The following is a 14,451-nucleotide window of genomic DNA, read 5'->3' on the forward strand; positions in this document are numbered from 1 at the left end:
AAACTACCAATCAAGCTAAAATGGAATAAAATGGTGGATAGATAACATCTGGCTTTGTTCCAATCCAATCATTGTCAGTAACCTTTCCATGGTACTACAAACTGATGCCAGTGCACTTGGGTGGGGAGCCACCAATACCATCACCAGCTGTGGAGGTAGATGGACTGCTCAGGAGGCATCATTATTACTCACACTGGGCATAAACTACCTGGAAATGTTGGGTGCATTCCATGGCCTAAAGTCATATTGTACTGGATCATATCACCAGCATGTTAGACTACAGATAGACAATACCACCGTGGTAGCATACATTAACCACATGGGTGGAAACAAATCAACATCATGTGACAATCTGGCTAATACAATTTGGCAATGGTGTATCCAGAGAGATATTTGGATATCAGCCACTTACCTACCAGGAAGACTAAATTTAGTGGCAGACACCAGGTCACGCAAATTTAATGAAAACACCGAATGGATGTTGAATAAAAAGTATTTGCTGATATTACAGCAAAATATGGAACACCAGATATCGATCTATTCGCATCCAGACTTAACCACCAGTTATCAAATTATGTTTCATGGGAACCAGACCCTGGGGCAGCGGCGACAGATGCATTTTCGCTGCATTGGGGGGGAAATTGTTTATTTACGCATTCCCTCCTTCCTGCCTCATCAGTCGGGTATTAAGGAAAATACAACAAGACTCTGCGTCTGGTATTGGTAGTACCCGATTAGCCTACTCAACCATGGTTCCCAGTGGTATTAAACATGGTATTAGAACCATGTATCACCATCCCACATAGACCAGATTTATTGCTACATTCCATAACAAGCGATAGCCACCCATGCCATAAACATTTGAACTTATTAATTTGTAGAGTTATAAAAACACCTCTACTACAACTGGGACTGACGGACCGAACAGTGAACATGATCTCGGCGGCCTAAAGACATTCAACCAAAAAACAGTATCTGGTCTATATCAGGAAGTGGGCGATGCACTGCCATAAAAACAACATCACCTACAGAGACATGAACATCCCGTCTGTTCTGGAATATCTGGCAGGCCTCCACTATGATGAGGGACTCAGTTACAGTGCCATCAACTGCGCCAGAAGTACCCTATCGACTTACCTATGGCAGGGGACAGAGCGTTACTCTGTTGGGACTCACCCACTGGTAACAAAACTTATGAGGGGAATTTTAATACTAATCCCCCAAGAACCAGGTACTCCCAAATATGGGATGTAATTATTATCCTGAAGATGCTCAGGAATTGGTCTCCAGCAACAGCTCGGTCCCTACACAGACTGACATTAAAAACAGTCATGCTAATGGCATTGGTCACGGCACAAAGGGTACAGTCACTGCATAAACTAAGACTGGACAACATGACTTCCTCAACAGAAAATATTACGTTTCATATCTATGAGTTAGTAAGCAGAACAGACAGGGATCAGCAGGCCTCAATATACAATTTAGGTCATACCCAACAGATGACCGTCTGTGTATAGTAAGACATCTGTCGTTATACATGGAGAAAACGAAAATCCTAAGAGGCAATGAGAAGGAACTTTTTGGTCAGCCACTAGCAACCACACAAAGAGTGACGGTCCAGACCATCTCAAGATGGCTGAAACAGGTGCTAACACAGGCTGGGGTGGATACTAATCTCATTCCACCAGGGCTGCAGCTACATCGGCAGCGATACAGTTGGATGTCACAATGGACCAAATCCTCAAGGCAGCAGGATGGTCTGGGGGGGGGGGGGGGAAACATTCCAATTATTTTACAATAAACCAGTAATGAAACCTGGAACGTTTGCAGAAACAATTTAAAGTTCTGTAAATTAATTTAAACCCATAAAAAGGGGTTATAAATTTGTGTTAATAAATTTTATGATTTCAGTGTCGAATTCATGTCCAAATTATGTTAACACTATTCCTCCTACAGTCATCAAGGCAGACGTGATGCATGGACTCGTTTCCACGGCACGAAATCACAGAGCTTTAAAATCTTCACGTAGTCACTCACGTGACTCCGAAGTAAAATAGTAAGATTAAACGAGAACTTACCAGTTTGAAGTTTGATCTGTATTTTATGAGGAGTTACGATGAGGGATTACGTGCCCTCCGCTCCCACCCTTGATCATATACTTAACTGGTATCTCTTCTCTAATCTTACTATGTTTAGTCATTGCAGTTATCTGTGATTTCACACCGCTGCTTTGAAGAATGACACGCATGCGTCGTGGCGGGGTTCTTCACGTAATCCCTCATCGTAACTCATAAAATACAGATCAAACTTCAAACTGGTAAGTTCTCGTTTAATCTTACTATTTTATTGTCATGTCCCAGATCGAACAATGAAATTCTCAACATAATACACACAGATAAAACAAAATAATAAAAAAAATCCAACATATTAAATAACTGTAGTAATAGTGCAAAACAACTCCAAGGTCTGAAAAGTTAATTTGGAACTGTGTAGAATTGTGGACATTAAAAACTAATATACTCACAATGGAAGGGTTCTTATTGCAAAGGAGAGGGTATTTATGTGATGAGTGCTGTTGATTTCAGGAAGGGCAGGTATTAGTCTAAAGCCAGTTTGGTCTAGTCAGGTGCCCCTTGAATGAAGGCTTCAGATCTGGTCAATGAATCACTCAAACCCTGGAAGATTGCAACAAAGGGCCGATGCTTTGTGTTGGGAGCGTGATTAATGAAGGGAAATTGGCAAGGCTATTTATGGTCTCCTACCTACAAAGAATGGAAGGTGCTAAGTGGGCTGGGCAGGTTTAGCCCTGAGCCAGATTGTCCTATGACTGAAGACGCAGTGAATAGTTTTTAGATTTTGTTTTAGCTTTAGAAATACGGCGCAGAAACTGGGCCTTCGGCCCGCCGAGCCCACGCCGACCAGCGATCCCCGCACACTAACACTATCCTACTACAGTAGGCAGCAACTCCACTGCTGCACCACCAGGCCACTCAATACAAAGGTTCAAAAAGTCTCCCTGTGAATTAAGTGCTAAACTTATTTTAATTAACAGATGATTGAGTTGGAGGCCTCTCATCCTTATTTTTCAATTGTATTTTAAAAAGATACTAGACCAAGTGCAGACCCGTTGGGTCTGTTCCTCCAACGCCCGGTTGCGGTGGGGGGGCTGGGGGGGGGGGCATCACACGCACCAACCACCCCCACACACACGCTAACTGGATATTATATTAATATTATTAAGGGAGGGGGGGGGTGGAGAGTGAGGGCAGAGAGAGAATGGGGAGAGACAGAGAGAGAGGGGCAGAGACAGAAGGGCAAGAGACAGAGGGAGAGGGGGTTGGAGGGGAGGAGGAGAGGGAGGGTGGGGAGAGAGTGATTGAACGTGGCCCTGGTGGCCATTACTCCCTCTGGATCTTTGGTCCGCAGCACAGCGGGAGGCGAAAAAATGACTGGGGGGATGGGGGGGGGGGGTGGTGGAAAGTGCGCCTGCGCGTTGAGAGCATCTGCTTTAATCGAGTGCGGGGGGAGGGGGGGGGGGCGGTGCTGCGAGAAAGGGCATTGTGACGTACGCAGCTGCCGTAACGGTTTTTAAAAAAAACTGTCTGTTTTGTGAACAACTTTATTAAAAACCTGGGGAAATTATTGATCAAATTTAGGGAGGAGTCGATGCAAAAAAATACCAAAGATAAAGGAAACAGGCCATTGTTAGCTGTTTGTTAGGTGCCTCCTAACGTATATCATAAATACACATACGGAGTTTGTATGTTCTCCCCGTGACCTGCGTGGGTTTTCTCTGGGTGCTTCGGTTTCCTCCCACACTCCAAAGACTTGCAGGTTTGTTGGTTAATTGGCTTGGTATAAGTATAAATACACATGCCACAGAAAGAGGCCATTGGGTCCATCAAGTCTATGCTGGCTCCGAGTGGAGCAATCCTACCAGCCTCATTCCCCGGTGCCCAACTCCTAGTTCCCCATTGTCTTGTTTTCCCGTAGAACTGCAATTGTTCCTCTCGCATGCCTCCCAATTTACCACTTTATTGTTCGGCCGCTTCAAGTGAACAGGGGCAATTTGCAGTATTAATTAAGAGCAACTGCTGAAAGAACTAAAGTGCCTTCAATAAATTTGAGCATAAAATAGCCCACCCTCATTTTTGTAAATAATTGTGGGATTGAAAACATAACTCATGCAGATGACAGGGGATTTGTAATGCCTACACTTGCGTGGTGCTGTTATAAATTTAACTGAAGTAAATGATGCTCCGTCGGCAAGCTGAACTTCCAAGGTATGTGAAAATAAGGTTAAAGCTGTCAAAAATGACTTATTTTCATGATTAATGGAGTGGGGGAGGGAGGTAGGATGAGGTTTTCATTGCTGAAATGCACAATCATTTTCTTTTGAATTTTGCAACAGATTTTTAATTCCGTCACCCTTCACTTTCAGAAAAATTCAAGCTTTGAGAGGCATTCTCATTAAACAACGGCCACCGATAGAGAAATGCATCAGTACGGATTGTGTTCAGCTTGTAACGGAGGTCTTTGTTCAGCACCAGACATGGTTGCAAGGAGTGTTTAGTTTATTGTCACGTGTACCGAGGTACAGTGATAAGCTTTTGCTGCGTGCTATCCAGCCAGTAGGAAGACAGTACATGATTGCAATCGAGCCACTTACAGTGTGTGGATACACGATAAAGGAATAACGTTTAGTGCAGGGTTAAGCCAGATCAAGGATAGTCCGAAGGTCACCAAGGAGGTAGATAGTGGTTCAGGACTGCTCTCTGGTTGTAGTAGAATGATTCAGTCACCTGATAATAGCTGCAAAGAAATTGTCCCTGAATCTGGAGGTGTGCGTTTTCACACATGTATACTATTTATTCAAGTGGAAAGTTGAAACATCAAAGACAATTTGTGTGCCAATTCACAGGCACTGCTACGGTGACAGCACAAAGTACTATTACAAAGCTTATTCTCTGTTCCAGCATCACTGTTGTGCTCAGTTTCAGTTTAGTTTAGAGATACAGCCACGGAAACAGGCCCTTCGGCCCACCGAGTCCGCACCGACCAGCGATCCTCGCACACTAACACTATCCTACACACTAGGGACAATGTACACTTATGCCAAGCCAATTAACCAACAAACCTGTTCAAAAGGGAACTGCAGATGCTGGAATATCGAAGGTACACACAATTGCTGGGGAAACTCAGCGGGTGCAGCAGCATCTATGGAGCGAAGGAAATAGGCGACGTTTCGGGCCGAAACCCAACAAACCTGCAGTCTTTGGAGTGTGGGAAGAAACCGAAGCACCCAGAGAAAACCCATGCAGGTCACGGGGAGAACGTACAAACTCCGGCCAGACAGCGCCCGTAGTCGGGATCGAAACTGGGTCTCCGGCGCCGCAAGGCTGTAAGGCAGCAACGTGCTGCCCCTGGCTGAGGCCAGCACTGAGAGAAAACCAATGCAGGTTGCGGGGAGAACGTACAAGCTCCGTACAGACAGCACCCATAGTTGGGATCAAAGCCAGGTCCCTGGCGTTGTAAGGCAGCAACTCTACCGCTGCGCCACCGTGCTCATAACTTTGATTTGGTTGCTTTAAGCGATGTGTCATGATTCTCCCAATACTACATTCTGGGACCACAAGTGAATAAGTTCATGTGATAGGAACAGAATTAGGCCACTCGGCCCATTCTCCACCATTCAATCATGGCAGATCTAACTCTCCCTCCTAACCCCATTCTCCTGCCTTCTCCCCGTAACTCCTGACACCCAAACTAATCAAGAATCTATCTCTACTTTAAAAATATCCACAGACTTGGCTTCCACAGCCTTCTGTGGCAATGAATTCCACAGATTTACCACCGTCTGACTAAAGAAATTCCTTCCCATCTCCTTCCTAAAGGAATACCCTTTAATTCTGTGGCTACGACCTCTGGTCCAAACTATCCCACTGGTGGAAACATCCCCTCCACATCCACTCTATCCAGGCCCTTAACTATTCCGTAAGTTTCAGTGAGGTCCCCCCTCATTCTTCTAAACTCCAGCGAGAAGAGACAATAGACAATAGACAATAGGTGCAGGAGTAGGCCATTTGGCCCTTCGAGCCAGCACCGCCATTCAATGTGATCATGGCTGATCATCCACAATCAGTACCCTGTTCCTGCCTTCTCCCCATATCCCCTGACTCCACTATCTTTAAAAGCCCTAACTAGCTCTCTCTTGAAAGTATCCAGAGAACCGGTCTCCACCGCCCTCTGAGGCAGAGAATTCCACAGACTCACAACTCTCTGTGAGAAAAAGTGTTTCCTCGTCTCCGTTCTAAATGGCTTACCCCTTATTCTTAAGCTATGGCCCCTGGTTCTGGTCTCCCCCAACATTGGGAGTATGTTTCCAGCCTCTAGCGTGTCCAAACCCTTAATAGACACTAGACAATAGGTGCAGGAGTAGGCCATTCGGCCCTTCAAACCAGCACCGCCATTCAATGTGATCATGGCTGATCATCATAAAGAAATGTCTTTAGTCAGAGGGTGGTGAATCTGTGGAATACTTTGCCACAGAAGGCTGTGGAGGCCAAGTCGGTGGATATTTTTAAGGCAGGGATAGATTGATTCTTGATTAGTACAGGCGTCAGAAGTTATGGGGAGAAGACAGGAGAATGGGGTTAGGAGGGAGAGATAGATCAACCATGATTGAAAGGCGGAATAGACTTGATGGGCCGAATGGCCTCTCTGCTCCGATCACTTTTGAACCTTCAGCCCATCAAGTCCATGCCGACCAGTGATCCCGGCACACGAGTGCTATTTCACACACAACGGACAATTTATAATTTTTCCCAGAGCCAATAAATCTACAAACGTGCACGTCTTTGGAGTGTGGGAATAAACCCACGCAGGTCATGGAGAGAACAGACGAACTCCGTACAGACGGCACGCGTGGTCGGGATCGAACCCGGGTCTCCGGCGCTGTGAGGCAGCAACTCTACCCGCTGCGCCACCAAGCATCTGATCCCCGTCCCTCACTGTGCCCTCTCTCCCCCACTCCCTCATCCCCCCTCCCTCACTCCCCCCCTCACCCCCCTCCCACACTCTCCCCTCCCTCTCTCCCCCACTCCCTCATCCCCCCTCCCTCACTCCCCCCCTCACCCCCCTCCCACACTCTCCCCTCCCTCTCTCCCCCACTCCCTCATCCCCCCTCCCTCATTCCCCCCCTCACCCCCCTCCCACGCTCTCCCCTCCCTCACCACTCCCTCCTTCCCCCTCCCTCACTCTCCTCTTCCTCACTCCCCGCTCTCAAACTCCCCTCTCATTCCTTCCCCCTCTCCCTCACTCTCCCCCATGAGCCGGGTTTCTTATATCTTTCAATAAGATCCCCTCTCACCTTTAAAACCAGAGTGTACAAGCCCAGCTGCTCCATTCTCTCAGTAAATGACAGTCCCGCCATCCCGGGAATTAGCCTTGTAAACCTACGCTGCACTCCCTCAATAGCAAGAATGTCCTTCCTCAAATTAGGGGACCAAAACTGCACACAAAACGCCAGGTGTGGTCTCACTAGGGCCCTGTACAACTGCAGAATTACCTCTTTGCTCCTATACTCAACTCCTCTTGTTGTGAAGGCCAACATTGCCATTCGCTTTCTTCACTGCCTGCTGTACCTGCATGCTTATTTTCTTTGACTGATGAACAAGGACCCCCCGATCCCGTTGTACTTCCCCTTTTCCTAACTTGACACCATTTAGATAATAATCTGCCTTCCTGTTTTTGCTACCAAAGTGAATAACCTCACATTTATCCACATTAAACTGCATCTGCCATGCATCTGCCCACTCATCCAACCTGTCCAGGTCACCCTGCATTCTCATAGCATCCTCCTCACAGTTCACACTGCCACCCAGCTTTGTGTCATCTGCCGTCAAACGCTCATCACCTGTTAACGCGCTAATTCTCTTAAACCTCCCCTGGACCCTTTCTAGTGCTTTCTCTACACATCCTCCACCTATCTTCGTATCATCCGCAAATCTAGCCACAAAGCCTTCAATCTCCTCGTCCAAATCATTAATATACAACGTGAAGAGCAGTGGCTCAGGCACCCAATCCTGATGGGCACCAGAAAAACCCGCATTTATCGCCACATGAGGAATAACTGTGGTCAGGTGGGGAGAACGTACAAACTCCATACAGACAGCAGCTCTAGGCAGGATCGGGCTCGAGTCTCTGGTGCTGTAAAGGGGCTGTCCCACGTGGGTGACGTAATCCACGAGTTAAGAAGAGTGTCTTCGATCAAGCTCGAGGGCACTCGCCTGGAAAACCTCGAGCTGGATCGACCGTCCGCGTTGAAACCGCGAGCTGGATAGACTGACCGCACACACACACACACACGCACACATGCAAACACACACACACAAACCCATCGCAAAGGCCGGGGCCAAGGAAAGCGGGGGAGCACTGTCTGAAATTCACACCCGTGATGAAGAGGAAGGTAAACTGCTGCACAATAACGGTGAGTCCTTTAGAGAGCGTGGGGGGGGGGGGGGGGGGGGGGGGAGAGAAGGAGAGAGAAGGAGAGAGAAGGAGAGAGAAGGAGAGAGAAGGAGAGAGAAGGAGAGAGAAGGAGAGAGAAGGAGAGAGAAGGAGAGAGAAGGAGAGAGAAGGAGAGAGAAGGAGGGGGGGGGGAGAAGGAGTTGAGACACTTTTAAGAAGTATAATAAAGTTTAGCGGGCATTTAACCGTCGGTTTTCCCTGGTCCTGAAAACTCCAATAAGCCAAACAAAATGCCCGGTCAGCGAAGGAGATTGCCTACGGCTGCCCTTGACTGCCTGTAACTAAATAGCGACCCCACTCCACTGCACTACGAGTTCAAAAGAACCATACCGACCAAATTTTACTCGCGGAACATTTTTCGACATGCTGAAAAGTTTTCCGCGACCTAGCTGAGGTCACGAGTATTCGGGAACTTCCCTTGATCATGAAGGAGAGTTCCAGCGACCTCATAGGACCTCCTAGGAATACGTGTCGACGATGCTGCGAGTTTGATGGTCGAAGACACTCTTCTGAACTCGTAAATTAGGTCGCCCAGGTGGGACAGCCCCTTAAGGCAGCAACTCTACCGCTGTGCCACTGTGCCTATCCATTTCTCCTCACCAACTCTGCGGCTGAAGCCTAACTTGTCTTCTCTCTTTCAGATGGAGTGTTTCTTTTTCTCTTTCCACAGATGCTGCCAGATAAACCGAGTGTTTCCACCATTTTCTGTTTTAGTTCCAGATTTTAGTCCCCTTGTTTCCTGGATGCTGCCTGATCAGCGCTCCCTAACAGAACACCAGTGGTAAACACTGGAATTTACGTTAGCCAAGTGGTTCCTGATCAATGCAGAATGCACTCGTCGCTGGGAGGGAAAATAATATAAAGTGCCGTTTATCTGCTTAGTTTGCATTTCTTTTCTCAGATTTTTAACATGACAGCTTCAAACAGCTTCCGTGTACATCTTCAAAACGAAAAGATAGCCCGTGCCTGCTAAAATTAGAATTGATGCTTACATCAGAATTGCTAGTCATCCTCTGTGTTGATCAGTATGCGCCATGGCTTGCTGACTCCATTTATGTATCGATTCGGCAAAACTACTGTCTGCATCTGCTCAGCTGGGGAATTACAAATGGACTGATTGATCTGAACAGTGATCTCTCGTGAAACCTAATGCATATTGCTTGAGTCATCATGCTACACTCAGCTCTCGGATATCAGCGACGGCTATAATCTGTATTTATATTGCGCGCTTAGTGTAGTAAAATCTCCCAAAGTCTTTCATAAGATGTGATCAAACAACTGTGTGGGAAGGGACTGCGGATGCAATAAATGTAACAGCAGATGGACACAAATTGCTGGAGTAACTCAGCGGGGATAGGCAGCATCTCTGGATAGAAGGGTGAGGTTTTGGGTCGAGACCCTTCGTCTGAAGAAAGGTCCTGACCCGAAACATCATCCATTCCTTCCATCCATAGATACTGCCTGTCGCCGCTGAGTCACTCCAACATTTTGTGTCCATCTGTGATCAAACAAAGACTGACATTGAGTCCACAGGGTGATATAAGATTACTGAAATCCCCGTTAAAAAATGGTGGGCCTCAAGTAGAATCATGAAGGAGGAATGAGAGGTGGTAGTAAAGTCAGTAAAGTTATGGGAGGGAATGACATAATTCTAAGCCATGATGTTCAAAGGAATGACCGTTGACTTAAGTTTATGGTGAGAGGGGGAAAGATTTCATAGGAACCAGAGGGATATCTTTTTTTCACACAGAGGGTTGTGGATGTATGGAACTTATTTAAGGCAGGTAGTATGTTTAAGAAACATTTGGACGTCCATGGATAGGATGAATTTAGAGGGATATGGACCAAACGCAGGCAGGTGGGACTAGTGTAGATGGGACATGTTGGTCAGTGTGGATAAGTTGTTGGGCCGAAGGACCCGTTTCCACGCTGTATGACTCTATGTCTATGTGGAGCAACTAAATTGGGTGGTGATTAAGAGACGGAATTGAAGGAGTGAAGATGCCTTGGAGAGTTCCTAGTCTGATTGATGCTTCAAAGGAAAGGGAAGACAAGGTTAAAGAAGGATTAGAAAATAAGAATGTTATTGCCTGTTGCAGTGAGATAGCAACCGCAAACTACACTGCGGAACAGTTGGCAGAACTACACTAACGTCACGTAACCCTTGCAAACCCCCTCTCTCCGTTCCTCTCCCACGCTAGTCGTTATACCAATTTTCAATGTTGTCCGGGTGAGTTTAATTGTCTGTACTGGTTTTCACCTTGCACACAGCTAACATAGAAACATAAAAAATAGATGCAGGAGTAGGCCATTCGGCCCTTCGAGCCTGCACCGCCATTCAATATGATCATGGCTGATCATCCAACTCAGTATCCTGTACCTGCCTTTTCTCCATACCCCCTGATCCCTTTAGCCACAAGGGCCACATCTAACTCCCTCTTAAATATAGCCAATGAACTGGCCTCAACTACCTTCTGTGGCAGAGAATTCCAGAGATTCACCGCTCTCTGTGTAAAAAATGATTTTCTCATCTCGGTCCTAAAAGACTACCCCCTTATCCTTAAACTGTGACCCATTGTTCTGGACTTCCCCAACATCAGGAATAATCTTCCTGCATCTAGCCTGTCCAACCCCTTAAGAATTTTGTAAGTTTCTATAAGATCCCCCCTCAATCTTCTAAATTCTAGTGAGTACAAGCCGAGTCTATCCAGTCTTTCTTCATATGAAAGTCCTGACATCCCAGGAATCAGTCTGGTGAACCTTCTCTGTACTCCCTCTATGGCAAGAATGTCTTTTCTCAGATTAGGAGACCAAAACTGTACGCAAGTGTACTGCACCAAGACCCTGGACAACTGCAGTAAAACCTCCCTGCTCCTATACTCAAATCCTTTTGCTATGAATGCTAACATACCATTCACTTTCTTCACTGCCTGCTGCACCTGCATGCCTACTTTCAATGACTGGTGTACCATGACACCCAGGTCTCATGGTAACAATGGCCTGTGTCCTTTATAATCGTAACTTTTTTTCCATATCTCTCATTCATTCGTTCTATATCTCTCGACATTGCCGTCTATATCTCTCGTTTCTCTTTCCCCTGACTCCCAGTCCGAAGAAGTTCAAGTTCACATTTATTGTCACATGCACCAATTGGTACAGTGAAATTTGAGTTACCATACAGCTATACGAATAAAAAGAACACAATAGGGTTTAACATAAACATCCACCACAGCGGAATCAACGGTTCACACTGTGATGGAAGGCTATAAAGTTCAGTCACCTTCCTCTTTGTTCACCCGTGGTCGGGTCTCGACCCGAAACGTCGCCTATTCCTTCTCTCCGGAGATGCCGTCTGACCCGCTGCTTTACTCCAGCTTTTTGTGCCTATCTTCGGTTTGAACCAGCATCTTTCTACACATTGGGTGTAGTATGGAAACATGCGGGACTGCAGGGATTGGTGCCTGAACATATCTATTCACATTCTGCATCAATGATTTGACTGAAGGACCAAATGTCATACGTCCAGGTTTGCTAATAATCCAAAAACCAGGTGGGAATGCAAATGAAGAGGAGGTTTTAAAGAGACTTTAAGGGGATACAGACAAGCTGGATGAATGTGTGGAAACGTGGGCAGATGGAAAAAATGTGATGTCATTTTTTGTGCACAAAACAAAGAAGCGGAGTATTTTTTTAAATGGTGAAAGATTCTGAAATGGTGCGGTTCAAAGGCACTTGGGCGTCCTTGTCATGGAAAGCTAACATGCATGTTTAGTTTAGTTTAGAGGTACGGACGGATACAGGCACGTCTGCTCATCGAGTCCGCGCCGACCAGTGATCCCCGTACACTAGCAGGGATAGCGTGGCATGCTGCTGCAGCGGTAGAGTTGCTGCCTTACAGCACTTGCAACATTGGTGACCTGGGTTCGATCCAGACTACGTGTGCTGTCTGTATGGAGTTTGCACATTCTCCCCGTGTCCTGCGTGGGTTTTCTCCAATATCTTCGGTTTCCTCCCACACTCCACACTAAAGATGTACAGGTTTGTAGGTTAATTGGCTTGGTGAATGTAAAAATTGGCCCTAGTGTGTGTAGTACAGCTGCTCCTCGACCTAGATAAGCCCATCGTAAACCAAAAATATCGCAATTCGAAAACGTATTTAATACAATGCGATCACGTGACCGGAAGTGACGTGCGACTCGCTGCCGTTGCCGAGCATTTGCCGATCGTAAAGTCGAAATATAGCAAGGCGAAGCATCATAAATCTGGGGAGCACCTACATAGTGTTAGTATGCGGGGATCACTGGTCGGCGCAGACCCGGTGGGCTGAAGGGCCTATTTCCGCACTGTATCTCTAAACTAAACTGAACGAGCACTATCCTACACACTAGGGGGAATTTACAATTTTACAGAAGCCAATTGATCTGCAAACGTCCACATCTTTGAATGTGGGAGGAAGCAGAAGCACCCGGAGCAAACCCACACAGGTCACTGGGAGAAGGTACAAATTCCATACGGACAGCACCCGTAGTCAGGATTGAACCCGGGTCTCTGGCGCTGTAAGGATTGTGCCGCTTGAATGTGCAGCAAGCAATTGTGAAGGCGTTTTGTATTCCGACCGTGGCAAATCCAAAAGGCTTGCAGGATTTTGCAGGCTGAATGCATTCCTCCAGCTATATACGAGTCTCAAGACTCATGCTGCCTGATCCGCTGAGTTACTCCAGCATTTTGTATCTACCTTTGATTTAAACTGGGGCTAGTGGAGTCAAGGGATATGGAGAGAAGGCAGGCACGGGTTATTGATAAGGGATGATCAGCCGTGATCACAATGAATGGCGGTGCTGGCTCGAAGGGCCGAATGGCCTCCTCCTGCACCTATTTTCTATGTTTCTATGTTTCTATAAACCAGCAGCTGCAGTTCTTTCTACACTGTCTGTCTGCCTACCTACCCACCCACCCACCCAATATGTTGAAAAATTTGCGGTGACCATAATGAGGCCGCGACTAGTTCCCAGAATGCGGGAACTCCTCACGACCATGAAGACAACTCCCCGACAACCACCCGTGAACATGTGGCGACTGCATAGTCTCCTGCGGTCGCCTAAAATGTCGCCTGAGTGGGACAGGCCCACAAAGCTACATCTGCTGGGTAAAGAAGGGCGTAATGTCTCCAATCGCTGCAAACAATCGTAGGCAAATATATTTAAATTGGACTCAAGTCGATAGCAGCGAGGATTATTAACTGCAGGAGCAGTCTGCAGTCATGAGTATTATTTAGACCTCTATGTGCCGTGAACAGTGGGGGGCGGGGTGGGGGAAGATAGACCAAACTACAAGAACACCAGAGGGGAGGGAGTCTGCCTGCCTGTCGTTTTGTCGGCCCCGGTGAGGAATAAAGCGGCAGCATTTCATTGTGGGTTTAGCCAGAGCATCTGCAGTCCTAATCACGCTGTGCTATTATTCATACAGGGGTTTCAGTTGGGTTTTTTTAACCGAGTGCATCATTTCTTTCGCACACATAAAGTAGGGCATCGTGTGCTCTCCATCTGCCGAGTTTGGAAACCTAATCTTGTACGTGCTTCAAAGGGTAACTGGATGAAGCCACTGAAGAGTTGTCCCTCTGTGTTGCTGAGATAATGGTCTTAAGAGATGTATACTGTATATTACAGATGCCGAGGAAATTGGCATTGATGGATTTTTTCTCGCAGTGCTTTATTTATAATTATTCCCGCTCGCTACGTTCTTGTAATAATGCTGGGGGGGAAAAAGCAGCTTTCTTCTGTAAACGCGTTTAAAAAAAAAACTCCGTTTGGCCGTCTAATTTGGATAATTAGCTTTCTTTGCCGCAAAGATAGGACAAATTATAAATTAAGCTTCGGCGGTTGGTTTCATTATTGGCGACTTATATTAAAGCAAAGGTGGAAA

Source organism: Amblyraja radiata, chromosome 2 (genome assembly GCF_010909765.2).
Source record: "Amblyraja radiata isolate CabotCenter1 chromosome 2, sAmbRad1.1.pri, whole genome shotgun sequence".
Taxonomy (NCBI): domain Eukaryota; kingdom Metazoa; phylum Chordata; class Chondrichthyes; order Rajiformes; family Rajidae; genus Amblyraja; species Amblyraja radiata.